Genomic DNA, 17,355 nt, shown 5'->3' on the forward strand with positions numbered 1-17,355 from the left:
TGGCTCTCACGATTTCTCTTATTAAGGGTTTTTTATTCCCATTTGCAATGTTCCCTTTGTGGGATAATACAATATTTGGACCAGGGATTTTTCCAATTTCTTCTACATTAAGTTACACAGAGGAGGAGGAGTCTAAAAACTTGTAAAATAAGGTATAAGAAAAATAAGCCATCAGGGATTTAATAGCATGCATAACATTTTTCAAATTTGTGCTGCTTTGTCAATTTCATACTAAAATGATATGGCTGTCCGAATTTGAAACACGCAAAAGATTATTCAGATTAGTAAGGCATAACAATAACAGTGTCCTCAGTTTTGTGGAGTACCATTTCATTTGTGTTGACTTTTATTAATGATGATTAAAATCCCAAGAGAAAATATGTTGATAGTATTAAGCAAGAGTTCACTCAGAGCACATATTGGAGATTCACTATTCACTTTCACAGCCATTGAAGTGGGTGGAGAGTATATTCCCTTCTTGATGGAATCCACTTCTCTTTATCTACCGATGACACAGGAAAAGATCCTGTGACTACACAAAAGTATTTGCTTATTGCTACTCTGATTAACAGAACTTGGCTAATTCTCTGTGGAACTACAGTAGCACATTTACTCCAGCAATAATATAGCTTTCTCTTGGTTCACTATCATTGCCACTTGCCCTAACAGTGATTTCTCTAATGTATGTAGGAGAATTGTGTGGGGAAAATGTAGCAAGGATAAAAACACTTTGTTCCATTAACCACTTCCTTTGTTTCTGATCAAAGTTGTGCAGAAATGGATGTTATGTAGAAAATACTTAGCAGTTAAATAGTGAGAACAGTTGTGCCAAATGTACTTTTTCAGGAGGCAACTGGACTTTCTGGTATTTCTTTGAAGACATTTCACTTCTTATCCAAGAAGCTTCTTCAGCCTCTTGAAAAAGCACCTTTTGAACAACCATGACCTGGATGACTGAGAATCTCCATAGACACTGAAAACAGTTGGGGAGAAACTCCAATCTCTCCTCAAATCTTTTAATTGTGTTGATGTTTTGTCTCATCTAGATCCATTCAGAGACGTTTTGTTCAGGCAGCCACCTTAAAACTATATTGCATTTCTTGGATTCAGAGCTTCAAGAAAATCAGAAAAGAAGAGATCAGAAGTACAGAAGCAGAATCCAATGTACATTCACTACACAGAGGTAAAAAGTAAACCTTCTGCTTGTCTGAAACCCAGTAGAGCATCATCAAAGCAAATGCCACCCAGACCAAAGAACTCTTTATTCTTTCAGATGCATTTCATGTCTACAAATCAAACGACACCACTGTCACAAATGAAATGTGTTGCGTGGGAAGATATTCTTTTTGGTGTCACCAGGAATGGCAAGAAATATTACCAAATGATGGATGAACCAAATTCTTTCCATTTTCTTTCTTATATCTCTGATAGCATGGAGCTGAGAACTCTCAGCCACCCAGTTCTTTAGAAGACAAAACTTTATACAGGATCCAAAAATAGTAACTAGTTCTTCTTAACAAGATGATGTACCCTGAAATCCATGGCCCTACTATTAAATCCTTGGGAATCCCATCAAAATATGACTGGTCTTCAACTCTAAATATTCTGGGGAACATTAATCCCAAGAATATCCTCATTCTTTAGGAAAAAAATCAGCAAAGAGATTTTACATTTATTTTCATTTAGATTATTTTCTGATATCTAATTTTTTTGTATATAATTAAAGCATGTAAGACAAATAGTCTAACTATTTTTGTCTATGCTTGTATTTACACACACACACACACACACACAGAAACACACACACAAACTTGATCTTTCAATTTTCCTTTTTGAAACATAATTACTTTACTAAGCAAATGGAATAAGAAATGATAGATTTTTTTCCAATCAATAGTGATTCAGTTTCAACATTACCTGATGTGGGAAGAGGTAAAACCATGTATTAGTTATCATTGCAGATATATCTAGTAGAAAGAATTAGATAAAAAAATATCTAGAGGAAAACATTAAAAATAATTATACCATAACCCAGTGGTTCTCAACCTGTGGGTCGGGACCCCTTTGGGGGTCAAACAACCCTTTCACAGGGGTCACCTAAGATCATCAGAAAACACATATTTTCGATGGTCTTAGAAACCGAGACACCAATTTTATGGTTGGGGGTCACCGCAACATGAAGGACTGTATTAAAGGGTTGCGGCATTGGGAAGGTTGAGAACCACTCTCATAACCCATCCCATCAATCTCCTATAAGTAATATGCTACCAAAGTAAAAAGTATATTTCATTGAGCCATGCAATAATAATGGAAAAGATATCAACTACCGGATTTTAAACCTCCATTGAGTTATAGACTAGTTTGTCTTCTTTTTGTCATAGATATGAAATGTGTATGCACACTTTAGAACAATTATTGAACACTTATTAAATTTTACTTGAACTTTTGTTATGACTGTGATAAAACGGGGAGCTAGAAAATGGACCAGTCCCTCAGGATTCCTCTTTGGATAAGTGAAGACTTGGGATTACCCTCAAGTGCTCCAGACAATAGCTCCTCATGAGTAGATGGTAAGATGGTAGGGCAGGAACGTTCCTGCCAAAACGTTGCAAAGACAATCTCAACCTTACACGGGAAAAGACCCGAATACAACAAAACCAGCATACCTACACCCGTGAAAATCTACGAAAACAAATATATATTATTTATTTATTTATTTATTTATTTATTTATTTATTTATTTATTTATTTATTTATTTATTTATTTACTGGATATACAAAAGAAACTGACTGATGTCTCAATAATTAAAAGAAATATATATAACAAACAAGAAAAATGACTTGGCTAACATTTTTATTTTGAATTTACAAAAGAGACTTGTTAACATTTTGAAGGATTTTTTTAATGACATAGAACAATCCAGCCAAATTTCACTTCTTCAGTATGTACTCGAAAGGTTATACCCTGAGAGATTCTAGGGAATAGCTATGCTAAACCTCTTCCTCTGTCCCTGATCTGCTACTGGGCTAGGTTGTCTCTTGTCCTATCTCCTTCCAGGGAATGGGCCTCCTTGGAAATTCCCACTTCAGTATAGTCCAGTGATGGCTAACCTCTTTGTTGTTGCATGCCGAAAACACATGCACACATCTATAACACAATGTACATGCCCCCCATGTGCTTCCCCCGCATGTGTGTGTGACCCGCTGTGCTCCCCACACACATGCACATGTGACCTCCCCGTGCTCCCCTGCACATGCACACATGATCTCCCACATGCCCCAACCCCCTTACACACACACATTCACATACAACCTCTGCACATGTGCCCCATCCCACATGCATGCATGGCAGAGACCCAGCTGGCCAGTGGGAGGCATGCCCACAAGCACAGGGAAGCTGAGCTGGGTGACAGCTTGTGTGTCTGCAGAGAGGCCTCTGCATGCCCCCTGTGACATGTGTGCCATAGGTTCACCATCATGGGTATAGTCCATCACAGCATCTCCTCCTTCCTAGACAAAATTTGTCACATCAAACAGACATCAACCCTTATCTTTTACCTGATGTAAAGACTTATCAAGAGAGGCCTTGAGAGATGTGTTCAGTGATACAGTCTAGGTCAGGGGTGTCAAACTCAAGCCCCTGGGACCAAATTTGGCCCATGGGGTGCTTAGATCTGGCCTACAGGAAACAGTGAAGGGCTCTGCCTCTGCCAGTGGAAATGGAGCTCGGGAGCGTCATGTTTTTGCTGGCAGAGGGTTGCAGGAGGCAGTCATAGCTCAAAACAGGGCGGGAGCACATTTGGGAGCAATTTTTTTCTGGCGGAGCGCTTGGACCACTACAGGCGCCCCGAAACGAGTGGTGCTGGGTTGTCCATGCCCACCCTGGCCACTCTCACTCTGGCTCCCTGAGGTCAAACACAACCCCCATGTATCCCTCAATGAAATCAAGTTTGACACCCTGGTCTAGATAACAGTCGGATAAGAGAGAGCAGTTGCAATTGGGAGGAGAAAGAGGTTCAGAAAAGACCCTCCCTAATTTATCAGACTGTAGAGAAGACAGCAGGAGATGTATATATTCAAACTTGCAAGATTCCATTAATGTAGCCTTATAATAAACTAGAATTAACTTATTTGATCATGTTTCATGTCTGGTCTATCTGGGAAGTGACATTTTCTGTATTTGACCTCCAAATACAGAAAATATCTTTTTTCCACAACAAGAAAGTGGAATACATCAATTTCTACTTTTGAATTTGTGAGCAATAATAATAAAAAAAATGCTTTAAAAAAATCTGAATTTCCTCAGGTTTTCACTCATGTGCTGTCACTAGGTGTGTGCTTAAATAGCTTTCAAACTTTCAAACACATTCAAAACATTTAAACTTTCTCCTTTCCGGGAACTTGTTTCTTGTTGTCTCTTTGTCTCTGTCTGTCTCTGTCTCTGTCTGTCTGTCTGTCTCTCTTTCTCTCTTTCTCTCTGGTATAGTTGTAGACTAAAATAGGAAAAAAATAATTCGGGAAGAAGGCAATGATAGTCACCTCAAGATAGGACTTTTGTAATGTTCTCTACATGAATCTTTCTCTATGTACAAGAGTTCTTAAGAAACCTGCCCAACTAGTAAAAATAAGTATATTCTCAATTTTGATATAAATGGAAGAAGTATTATTTTCTATGTTTGGGAATAAAATACAATTTAAAAATGATTTAGATGAAAGCAAATAACTTAAACAAATGTATAGGACATTAAACTACACTATTTTTTTCTCCTCATAGGGGCATTGTTCGGATTCTGTTGCAATTGGTTCATTGCCTAGTGGCCAACTTCACTTGTCATTGTCTATAATGACATTCTTAATTCTGTACTGTAACCTGTTCACTTCATATAGTGCGTATTTCCAATATCTACTGTTATTAGAGTTCCCAGCACTCTATACGGTACCCTAATGTAATTCTCAACACTCCTGGTGTGCTCTGCTATTTATGTTAAATATATAGTTTCATACTGTATTTTATTTCTCCAAGCAATTTCACTTTAAGCTATTTATGCTTTAATGCTTCAGTAGTTCATTTCACACATCTTGGATTTTCTGCTGTTCAAATCAGAAAACCTTTTGGAAAAATGTTATATCTCATTGTGTCAATCAACATCCACCTGACTCAAAGTTAAATAAATAAGCATGATCATATTTAAGGGAATTATATGTATTTATTCCTTGTATGTATTATTTCATCCCTTTAAGAAAGTTATTATTTTTTATTTCCTTAAACCTATTTTGCAATCCTATTTTGGATTACAGCCATTCCATACATCACATGTACTTGGCAGGAAGCAACTATTAAATATTAACACATCATTTAATTTTATATGTATATTTATATTATATATTTTATATAAAATCAAATAAATATGTTAGTACATAGTAACCCAACAGGAGCTTTCCCGCTGACTACATAATGATAGATTTTGGGGAAATGTATCGTTACTATATACTGTTTTTTTTTTCTGGAGCTAAATTAAAACTTTTTCAAAAACTGACACATCCTAATTTACTTTTTCCTCATCCCTTTCATTACGTCAATTCAGAAAGTGAACCAATAATAAACAGGAATAATCACACTGGTCTCCTTAATTGTTCTTGCCTTATATATAAATCTATATCATCACAGACAGAAGTCAGTGTCTTGGGAATTAAAGGCTATATTTATATGAGTAGAAAGTAAAGAGATTGGTATAGGCCAGCAAAGCATTTGGGGCTTCTGTATACTTCTAGACCAGAGGTGTCAAATTTACATCATCACATGACATATCACAACTTTGCCCCCCTTTGCTAAACTGGTGGTGGGCGTGGCCAGCACACGATGGACCCGGCCCAAGGGCCACGAGTTTGATACTCCTGTTCGAGACCACTGTACTTAAAATGGACGGTTTGAGCTAAAGAAATCCTTGCCCACGGATTTCACCGAGGGACAGAATCAGTCACTTGTTCAGCCCAAACTACCTGACATGAGCAAAAACTCCCCTTTAAGCCACTTTAAATTTCAAGAGACAAGGTGTGATATTAATGAATGTTAATGAACCCAAATGACATGTTGATACTCCTTCCACACAGCTTTAACATTGCTGGAAAGAAAAAGAGGAAACAAAAACTGATTTCTCTTTGGAAGGACTGTAAACTCTGTTCGGTTTCACTGCCAGATACAAATTCCAGATTTTGAAGTCTGGGCTTCTGTGATTGGGATCTGGCTGGTGAATCTCAGAATTCTGAAACAGAAAGAAGCAAGCAGATCCCTTTGCCTGAAACCTCTTAACTCATAGTAGGTTTCATATAGAATATGTAGTGAAAAATGGAGGAATATCTGATATAGATTATGAGCTGCAGATGTTACTATAAAGCAGCTATTGATAAATATTCATGAAATAGGATTAGAAGCTCAGGTTTTCCCCTTTTAAAAGTTTAAGATGCAAAAATATGTTTTGCTCATGACTATTGAAGGTTCCGAACTAAACTTATAGGATATAATATATCTAAAATTAGATCCCTCAACTTTTCTTTTTTCACCTCTTCAAAACCAGTTCTATAAGCCTTTAAGCTAGATGTTATCTGTAGGTGCATGAGAAAGATTTTAAAATTCCATGCTCTAATAACATTTCTTCATTCTGTATTACCTAATCTTAGATGCTTCTTGTCTTTCTTGGTCAACTATGTATGGACTACTAAAATAGAATGAATGCCTTACTGATAAATGAAAATTCTCAGTTATGTGAATTACAAGAAATGTTAGAGCGTTTAATAGATAATCCTGAATGGAAATAATTTTCAAATTTGGTATTCAGAGGAGACCCTCTGGAAATAGACCTTATAATATCTCAAATATTGATATCCTATTTTTTTTTCTTGTACAAGGTAACCTCAAAACACTATAGAATGAAAGATGGGTAAGAAGAACCTAGTCATTTACCTTGGTCTCCATTTTAGGACATGTTTGAAATGATTTTTCAGCAAAAAAAAAATAATCAGCATCAAAAATTGAGGAACACTTCCTTCCTACATCTCTGCAGGGCATCCACTCTATGAGAAGAGGTCGCAAGTGAAATGACTTTGAAGAAGCGAAATTATTCCATATTGCGAATGTTTGTCTGTCTCAAAAGATCTGTTTCACAGCATGCTATAAAAATTATTGTTCTGGGAAACCTGTACATTTGAAATGAAAACTGGAAAAAGGGTCAGGTTGGAGACCTGACTTCTTCCATATTTTATTTACATAAATGGTTAGGGAAGAGACTCCTTGGCTGCAGCACATTCCATTTGTAAATATATGATGCTTGAAACAGGATCAAAATAAAATTAAAATAATATTACTTTAGTTTTATATTTTGTATGAAAAGAGAATTGAATAACAAGAAACTGAATTGTTTAAGGAGAGGATTATATTTTATTAGAAAGCAATTGCAATGCTTAGGAAGGAGATTGCAATAGATGCTGCAAACTGTGGGCTAAAATATATCAAATTTATGTTCACTGCTTTACATTTGTGCCCAGTATCTTTATAATGGCTCCATCAAACGCAAAAAACTTCCCACTCACCAAAGAAATAACAAAGCAGTGGATGACTCAATCAACATGTGCAAGCACATGCACACACACAGAGGTAATAACATAATATAATAGCAAAGCTTGCTGGAACTGGAATAAAACATGGTTTAGTCCAGTGATGGTGAACCTATGGCACGGGTGCCACAGGTGGCACACGGAGCCATTTGTCAGGGCACGCGAGGCGCTACCCTGTCAGCTGGCCAGCGGACATGCACACGCTGGCCAGCTGAGTTCACCCTTTTTAAAGCCATTTTTCGCCCTCCCCAGGCTCCAGAGGCTTTATAGGACCCTGGGGAGGGCGAAAACAGCCTCCCCTGCCCCCCCCCGGACGCCCTCCGGAGGCGTCAGGGAAGCCTTCGGAACTCTTAAAATGACCCTCTGAGTTTTGACTGCTCCGGAGGCTTCAGGGAAGCCTCTTGAAGGTCCCTGAAGCCTTCAGAGCGCTTAAACGACCCTCCGAGCAAACCGGAAGTCACTATAAGGCCTCTGGAGCCTGGGGAGGGCAAAAAAAGCATGTAAAAATGGGGGGTCACACCTGTAGTGTGTGCATGCGCACTGGGGGTCGCACATTGCATTATGGGTGCAGCACGCCCGCACACAACCCCTCTGCACTCCCCCCACTTATGGCACGCGAGCCAAAAAAGGTTCGCCATCGTTGATTTAGTCTATACCAAATTTTTGTTAAAATCTGCATCTACAGCCAATCAGACCCTAGATAAGTCAGATCTTATCTTTATACACTTATCAATTCAGAGAGGCAAAATTTTCAGAAAATGGAAATATAATCACCACAAGACTCAGTCTCTGCTTAAGATATTTCTCTTCTTGGATTTGTTGCAGATACAAAAATAAAGACAGATCTATTTAACAAAATTGTATTTTTAGCAAGTGAGCCAAATTTATTTATTTATTTATTTATTTTATTTTCTTCGAATTTCTAGACCGCCCCCTCTCCCGAAAAGGACTCGGGGCGGTGTACAGTCCACACAACAAACAATAAGTATCAAATACAAATATAAATACAGATATAAATACACATAAGGAGGAGGTTAAAAATTTAAAAAGAACTGTACGGAAGAATATAAATCTGGTTCTAAAAACCCTAAAATCAGTTAAATTTAAAACCGTACCCTATAAATAACCAGGTAAGAATATGTTTCCAGGAGGTAACAGTTGTCACAATTATAATTATGCCAGGCCAGCTAATCGAAACAGGTGAGTCTTCAATTTTTGTCGGAAGGAGCGGAAGTCTGTGGTGGTTCTGATATCGGGGGGGAGGTCATTCCAGAGGGTTGGGCCCATCACAGAGAAGGCCCTACTCCTTGGCGTCGCCCGCTGGCATTGCCTAGTGGACGGCACCTGGAGAAGCCCCTCCCTGTGAGAGCGGATTGGCCGCAGGGATGTATGTGGGAGGATGCGATCCCGCAAGTAACTAGGTCTTTGACCCCATGCCTTTTTTCCCCCTCAGATCTAATTTTGTCATTAGAGAAAGGGTAGAGGAGAAATAGAAATGTATCTATTTGTATACTGAGTTTGTTCATTTTTTTTTAATATGGGTGGAATAAACTGTTCTATTTCCTGCAAATTGCAATCTAAATTGCATGAATATGCCCTGATTGACCAAATTCTAGAGAATTAAAAGACAGACAGCATGATTCATTAGGAACCTGAAATTGACTTTTAGATATAGTTTTGCAACCATCTGCACTATGAAGAAAAGTGATGGTAGAAATAAGAAAAACCAGTAAGGGACTGAATTTAGAGCTTCAAAAAAGTACCCAACATCTTAAGTGAGGGGGGAGGCATCCCCCCCCCATCCTTTTGTTAGAAGATATTTTTCATTCATAATTTGACTTGATTTGTACTCCCAAAGGCAACAAATGGAGACCAGTGAATTTTCACAATTACCAGTTTGAGCTGTTGGCAGATTTCAACTGGTAACTCTGTCTGCGTCTCAGTTATTGCTGCTTAAGAGAAATGGCAAGGGCAAGATGACGTTGGAAGACCAAAACATTGTTATCCAGTAATGCTATTTGTTACACAACTTCAGGCAATATATCTAATAAAAACCACAATGATGAACACGAGTATTTCTTTTACTGTTTTTCCCTAATAAAATTCTATTGAGCATCTACAAAATTTTACTGAAAGCAGCCATTCTGAGAATAACAATAATTCTCAGTTCACCATGTCTTGACAGATGCTGAGTTTCTATAAAAAATGGGGAAAGCTATATCATCCAGGTTCTCAAAATGAATATGATGCCTTTGATACCTTTGAGGAGGGAACAATGGGATCAACCATATTGGACTTAATTCTCACTAACAGAGAGTAAATGATAGAAGGTGTTGAAGCCATAGGAACCCTGGGGGAAAGTGACCATGCAATATTGGAATTCAACATTATCCAAACACAAGTAGTAGAACAAAGTCAAACTAGAGTCTTGGACTTTAAGAAAGCTAATTTCAATAAACTTAGAGAGAGCTTGGGAAAAATTCCATGGATGAGAATCTTCAAGGGGAAAACAACTCAAGAAGGTTGGGAAATTTTGAAAAATGAGATTACAAAAGCCCAGTCTAGCACAATACCAATGAAGAAGAAAAATAACAGCTCCCAAAAGAAACCAGCATGGCTGCATAAAGAACTATCTGACAAACTGAAAGACAAAAAAGGTAAGTATAAAAAGTGGAAGGAGGGGGACATAACTAAGGCAGAATATCAGCAAATAGCCCAAGCCTGTAAAGATGAAGTGAGGAAAGCTAAGGCTCACAAAGAAGAAAGGCTTGCCACAAAAGTAAAAATTAACAAAAAAAGCTTCTTCCAACATGTTAAAAACAAGAAAAAAGTTAAGGAAACAATTGGTCCATTGCTAGGAGAAAGTGGCAAGAAGGTGACAAGCAACAGGGAGAAAGCAGAACTATTTAACTCATGTTTTGCATCTGTCTTTACACAAAGGGATAAAACAGTCCAACCTATCAAAAGCAGCACCACAAAAATCAGATTAGGAACACAAATTGAAATAGGGAAGAAAATGGTAAGTGAGCACCTGTCTACCCTAGATGAGTTCAAATCACCAGGACAGGATGGATTACACCCCAGGGTTCTGAAGGAACTAGCAGACGAGATCTCAGAACCACTGAATTATATCTTTCAGAGATCCTGGAACACCGGGGAACTACCAGAGGACTGGAAAAGAGCTGATGTGGTTCCCATCTTCAAAAAAGGGGAAAAAATAGATCCAGGAAACTACAGACCTATCAGCCTGACCTCAATACCAGGAAAGATTCTGGAAAAAATAATCAAGCAACGAATTTGCGAACACCTAGAAGCAAACAAAGTAATAGCCAAAAGCCAACATGGATTTGTCAAAAACAGATCATGCCAGACTAATCTTATTGCATTCTTTGATAATGTGACAAAATTAGTGGACCAGAGGAATGCCGTCGATATAGTTTACTTGGACTTCAGTAAGGCTTTTGATAAGGTAGACCATAACCTACTACTAGATAAAGTAGAAGAATGTGGGCTAGACAGCATCACCACCAGATGGATTCGTAACTGGCTGACCAACTGCACTCAACGTGTAGTCCTCAATGGAACTGCATCTACATGGAGGGAAGTATGCAGTGGAGTACCCCAAGGCTCTGTTTTAGGCCCAGTACTCTTCAACATCTTCATCAATGATTTGGATGAGGGAATAAATGGGGAACTCATCAAATTTGCAGATGACACCAAGCTGGCAGGAATAGCCAACACTCCAGAAGATAGGCTTAAGATACAGAAGGATCTTGACAAACTTGAACATTGTGATCGTGAATATCTAGGATTAGTTGTGCAATGTATCAGCATCCCATCTCCCAAGCCACCGTTTGTCCTGATCAGGTAAACTTAATGTACAGTCTGTTCAATCCACCACATCCAGGTAGAGCATGTTTATTACTGAGACTTCACCATTGATTAATGATGAAGCCAAACCTATTTAGGGAACTAAGGGCAACAGGGTGCAATTTGGGTGCCTTTGAAAGCTTGCCAGTTCAAACTCAACTCAGGAAGAGTAATAGGAAGTTAACTGCTCCATAAAAGCAGCAGATTGCTTCTTAGCTAGCAGTAGCAAGAGATCTAATGGGTAAAATATTGCCTTTAATAAATGATGAGAACTCTTACATTAAAAAAAAATCCGGTCACTTCTCAAAAGATTTTTTTAAAGTAGAATTTTACTAATGAATGTTTTGGTTAAAGACAATATAAATCCCATAAATAGTGAGCCTTATATATCATTCATAATTGGTGCTCATAAACACTTTTTAAAGTGCAGTTATTAAACAGTTGCAAGGTAGTTCAAAATAGAGGGTCAAAAATCACTAGGCCTTCTATTAAAATCCTACCTGTATTCACAAAAGGTGCTTATTTTCTTCTGTTGATTCCCTGACTGGGACAAATAAAGCAAAAAAAAAAAATCTATAATCTAGACATGCCTTTATAATAGTTTATATTTTGTGTTTCATATTTTGAATGTTTATCTCTTGTGTTTCTATTGAAATGTGCTGTGAATGTGCCATGAGATAAATAAATAAATAATCCTTTGGAGTTATTTATTTAATCTTCTCATTTTACTTTTTGCACGTATTTGGGGATTTAGAAGTCATTGTTTTATATATTGATATCGTTAGCCACCCAGAGTAGATGGCAAGCAAGCAAAAGCAAAGCAAACCAAATCTAAAGTATATTTATTTAAAATTAAACCCGACCAAACAGGAGCATCAGGATGTTGAGAGCTCTAGAACAACAAATTAAGTTAACAGGAGAATTTTGGATAAATGAATACTGGACAACTTTACCACCTGACTTTTTAAACCAGGATCAATAATGTCAAGTGTTAAAACAGGAATGTCCAACAACTTGGGTTCCTGGGTCTGTGAGATCACGGGAAGATTGTTCTGCACTTAAACAAGTAATCACTGTTTTTGCTGCTAGTAGTGTTTTAATTATAACGGTGTCTCCGGTCTTCAGCAGAAACTTAATTATAGTTTAATTATTAAATGATTCTTCTGCTTATTGTGTTTCTTCAGAATAAGCAGTGCCTGGCATCTCTCACCCTATATAACAGAGCGTGTGCATTTTCATTTTAAAAGCTTAGGAGAAGACAGTTTTGCAAATGACAGATGAATAGAGATGAGAAAGAGGAACGTCTGATTGCTCCGTAGATCATGCATTTTGAAAAGAAATGGCATGTAATGTAGTATTTGTTCATGTAAGGCTAATGAGGAAAAGAATAGAAGTGGAAGAATCACATTGCTTGGAAAATCTATTGTAAATATCATGAAGCATTTCCTCTGGGATATTCTGGCTCATATTTTAAAACCAGCGTTTAATCCAATTCTGCAATCTACTCACTAACTATATAACACACTAAGCCAGGGGTGTCCAAACTTGGCAACTTTAAGACTTGTGGACTTCAACTCCCAGAATTCCCCAGCCAGCTCTGCTGGCTGGGGAATTCTGGGAGTTGAAGTCCACAAGTCTTAAAGTTGTCAAGTTTGGACACCCCTGCACTAAGCTCTGTGTTGGCAGTCCAGATCTGATAGTCCTAGTTAAGAGTCATCTGGTCGGTTTGTCCCTCTTGCTGACATCCTTTTTTCCATCTTATTTCTGCCAGCCTCTTGCCTTCCCTGCAAGAGGACTGCGAAAAAGGGGAGAAAATGCTCTAGAAATCTGAAATGATTATTATTGCTCAAGACATTTGAAATTAGGCCAGTGGTCATATTAAATGAGCTTAAGGCAGACATCTCAAACTGAAATTATCACTAGTGCTGGCTGAGGACCAGTTCATTAGCTCAAGGGGCAAAGCTGACAGAAAATTAAAAAGTCATGCTATGCTATGAAACATAGTTATTATTTAACTATTCTTTAATGCAAAATAGCTGGCTTTGCACCTAAAATGGGATTAGAATTCACAGTCTTTCAGAGTCTACTCTAATGTCCTAACCACTATGTCAAACTGGTTCTTTGTATTGAAATCCTGGATATCCTTAAGGAGGGAATGCACAGGCCGATGTATTTGACCATAGATAGCGCAGAATTTGAGTCCAATAAATTACCAGACAAATATAGCCAACTGGACATTGGTTTACAATGGAAAGATAGTGTGTTTCACAGCCAAGGGACTTTGTTTGTGCCTTGTGGGGTTGCAATATATTTATTGCAAAAAAAAAAAAAAAAGGTGCAGTGGTGATATTTACAATTAAAGTACCTTTTAACATCTAAGGATTTCGGAAAACCATCAAGCATGAGAAGATTTCATGTTATTCCTTATAAAACAGTAAGCCTCTAATAGCTATTTACTAATGGTTAGTAAAGGTTAGGTTAGGTTTATTGGACTTACATGCCGCCCTTCTCCCAAAGGACTCAGGGCGGCGTACAACATAAAAACACATATTACAAAAGTTAAAAGAAAGATTAAATAGAATATCCAAAAAACCCAATAGACATTTACAATGAGATTTAGAAATTAAATTAAAATTAACAATTAAAATTAATAATTTATTTTATTCAGGCCAGGCGGGCTTGCTGGAAAAGCCAATGTTTTAGGGCATGCCGGAAGGACTGGAGGTTGGGAATTATGCGAAGCTCCTAGGGCAGCTCATTCCAAAGGGAAGGCGATCCCACAGAGAAGGCTCTCCCCCTGGGGGTTGCCAGCTGACACTACCTGGCTGACGGGACCCTGAAGAGCCCAACTCTGTGGGATTGTACTGGACAGTGGGAGGCTACCGGTGGCAGTAGATGGTCTCACAAGTACCCTGGGCCCAAGCCATGGAGCGCTTTAAAGGTCATAATTAATACCTTGAATCGCACCTGGAAAACAACCAGCAATCAGTGCAGGCCGCCTAAAAGGGATATAACATTGGATCACCTTGGTACCCCCATGACAACCCATGTGGCTGCATTCTGGACCAGCTGAAGCCTCCGGGTGCTCTTCAAGGACAGCCCCATGTAGAGAGCGTTACAGTAGACCAGGTGAGAAAGGACGAGGGCATGAGTGACTCTGCACAGGACATCCCGATCCAGGAAGGGGTGCAACTGGCGTACCAGGTGAACCTGGTAAAAGCCCCGCCTGGTCACGGCTGTCAGGTGTTCTTCTAAACTAAGCTGATATTCAGGAGAACTCCCAGATTGCAGGCCCTCTCTGAGGGGGCTAAAATTTCTCCCCCTATCATCAAAGATGGTACAAGATGCACAAATCGGGATGAGGGGAACCACAGTTTGATGAAACTGTACCCCAAAACCACGGATGATCTTGCCCAGCGGTTTCATGTATATGTTGAACAGGAGGGATGAGAGAACTGACCCCTGGGGCACCCCACAAGTGAGGCACCTTGGGGTTGATCTCTGCCCTCCAGTCAACATGAACTGCGATTGATCTGACAGATAGGAGGAGAACCACTGCAAAATGGTGCCCCCCACTCCCAACCCCCCCCCCCAAGTCATCGCAGTAGGATACCATGGTCGATGGTATTGAAAGCCGCCCAGAGATCTAATAGGACCAGGACAGAGGAACAAGCCCGCCAGAGATCATCAACCAATGCAACCAATGCCATCTCCATGCTTTACCCAGGCCTGATACCCGACTGAAACGGATTCAGATAGGCAGCTTCGTCCAGGTACTGGGGAAGCTGACATGTTACCAATGCTCTCAACAACCTTTGCTACAAAGCGAAGGTTGGAGATCGGATGATAGTTGGCTAAAGAGGCTGGGTCCAGGAAAGGATTCTTACGGAGGGGCCTCACCACCGCCTCCTTCAAGGCAGTGGGAAAGAACCCCTCTCTCAATGAAGCGTTGGTAATCCCCGGAGCCAGCCTCGTGTCACCTCCCGGGAAGCCAAAACTAACCAAGAGGGACACGGGTCCAGCACACAAATGGCAGCACTGAGTCTTCCCATAATCCTGTCCATGCCCTCAGGAGTCATAGGGTCAAACTCATCCCAGATAGTTTCCACAAGATTCATCCCCGTCGATTCACCCGAATCTTTCCAGTCAGAGTCCAAGCCTGTCCAAATCTGAGTGATTTTATCCTGCAGATACTTAATAAATTCCTCAACCCTACCCTGCAAGGAGTCTTCCCCAGTTCCTTGACTAAGGGGTGGGTCACCCTAAACAGGGCAATTGGGCAGTTATCTGCGGATGCAATAAGAGCAGAAAAATGTTGCTGTTTTGCCACTTTTATCACCACTAAGGGGGATTTAATATGAATTCTTACTAGTATTCAGTTGGATTCGGACCGGCTGGCCCTCCAATCACTCTCTAGACATTTTTTCCGGCTTTTCATCTCCTGGAGCTCCTCGGTAAACCAGGGAGCTACCCGGGATTGGCACTGGGTCAGAGGCCGCAAAGGCACAATGCAGTCCAGGGCCCCAGTGGCTGCCCTATCCCAGGCTTCCATTAGGGCTTCGGTCAAACTGTGAGCAAGGGATTCAGGAAAAGTCCCAATCTCTATCAAGAACCTTTCAGGGTCCATCAGGCACCTGGGGCAGAACCATCTAATTGGGTCCGCCTCCCTGCGGTGAAGGGTGGCAGTATGGAAGTCAAGTCTAAGGAGGAAATGATCCGACAATGACAAGGGTTGGATAGAAATATCCCCTAAATCTAGATCATTCATCCACTGTCCAGAGACAAAAACCAGGTCGAGCATGTGTCCCCCGTTATGACAGAGGGGGTCTTGAATTAACTGAGTTAGGTCCATAGCTGTCATGGAAGCCCTGAACTCCCGAGCTGACTCGCATGTCTCACCAATGAAAGGCAGATTGAAATCCCCCAGGACCATAAACTGGGGAAATCAACCGTCAATCCGGCTAACACATTCAGCAGCTCCGGCAGGGCTGATGAAATGTAGCAGGGAGACAGGTATGTAACAAAAAGGCCCACCTGGACTCCAAGGCCCCACTTCACAAAAAGGGACTCACACCCACCTATCTGAGGAACAGTGACCTCCTGAGGTCCACCATCACCCCCCCTGCCCCTGCCCTAGGCTCTCGGCTGATGAAATGCCCGGAAGCCTGGTGGGCATAATTCAATGAGGGGAACACCCCCCTCATGGCCCAACCAGGTCTCCATAATGCACGCCAGGTCTGCTCTACCCTCTTGTATGAGGTGGTAAATGAGGTGAGCCTTATGTACCACAGACCTGGCATTAAGAGACACCAGCTGGAGACCCAGGTCCTGTGAATGAGGGTCGGAGTGCGCGATCGCTCTTAAGCAGCAAACCCACATCCCCCAGACATAATTTGGCCCTAGACCCCCACTGTATCTGCCCCTCCCACATACAGTAGAGATGGCAAACCCCCCAATAGAATGGTTTAATGTCTCCCCCGGAATCCCAACCTTTTCCAGCACTCCCGACCCATGCCCATTAGTTAGCTCTGGCCTGTGTCCTGGCAGAGTCTCCCCCAAGTCTGTCTGAGCCATCCAAATCAACCCCCCCCCTGCCCACCATTTAAAACCTGATTTTAAAAACCCTGTAAAAAACTTCTAAGAAGCCTCTTCTTCACATGCCACCTCTCGGGATCCCAAGATCCGTCATTAAGGAAGCATCTTGATATGCAAGAAGGCCATCCCTGGGAAAGAGGGAGTTCCCAAAGGGAGTAAAGTTCTGTTGCAGTATAATATAGAGGAGAGTGTGGCATCAACCAAAACAGAGTGACATCACAGGGAGATGGAACGGGGAGATAACATATCCATGGGGGGGCAGCCAACAGTGTTCAAGGG

Source organism: Natrix helvetica (assembly GCF_964273705.1).
Source record: "Natrix helvetica genome assembly, chromosome: 3".
Taxonomy (NCBI): Eukaryota; Metazoa; Chordata; class Lepidosauria; order Squamata; family Natricidae; genus Natrix; species Natrix helvetica.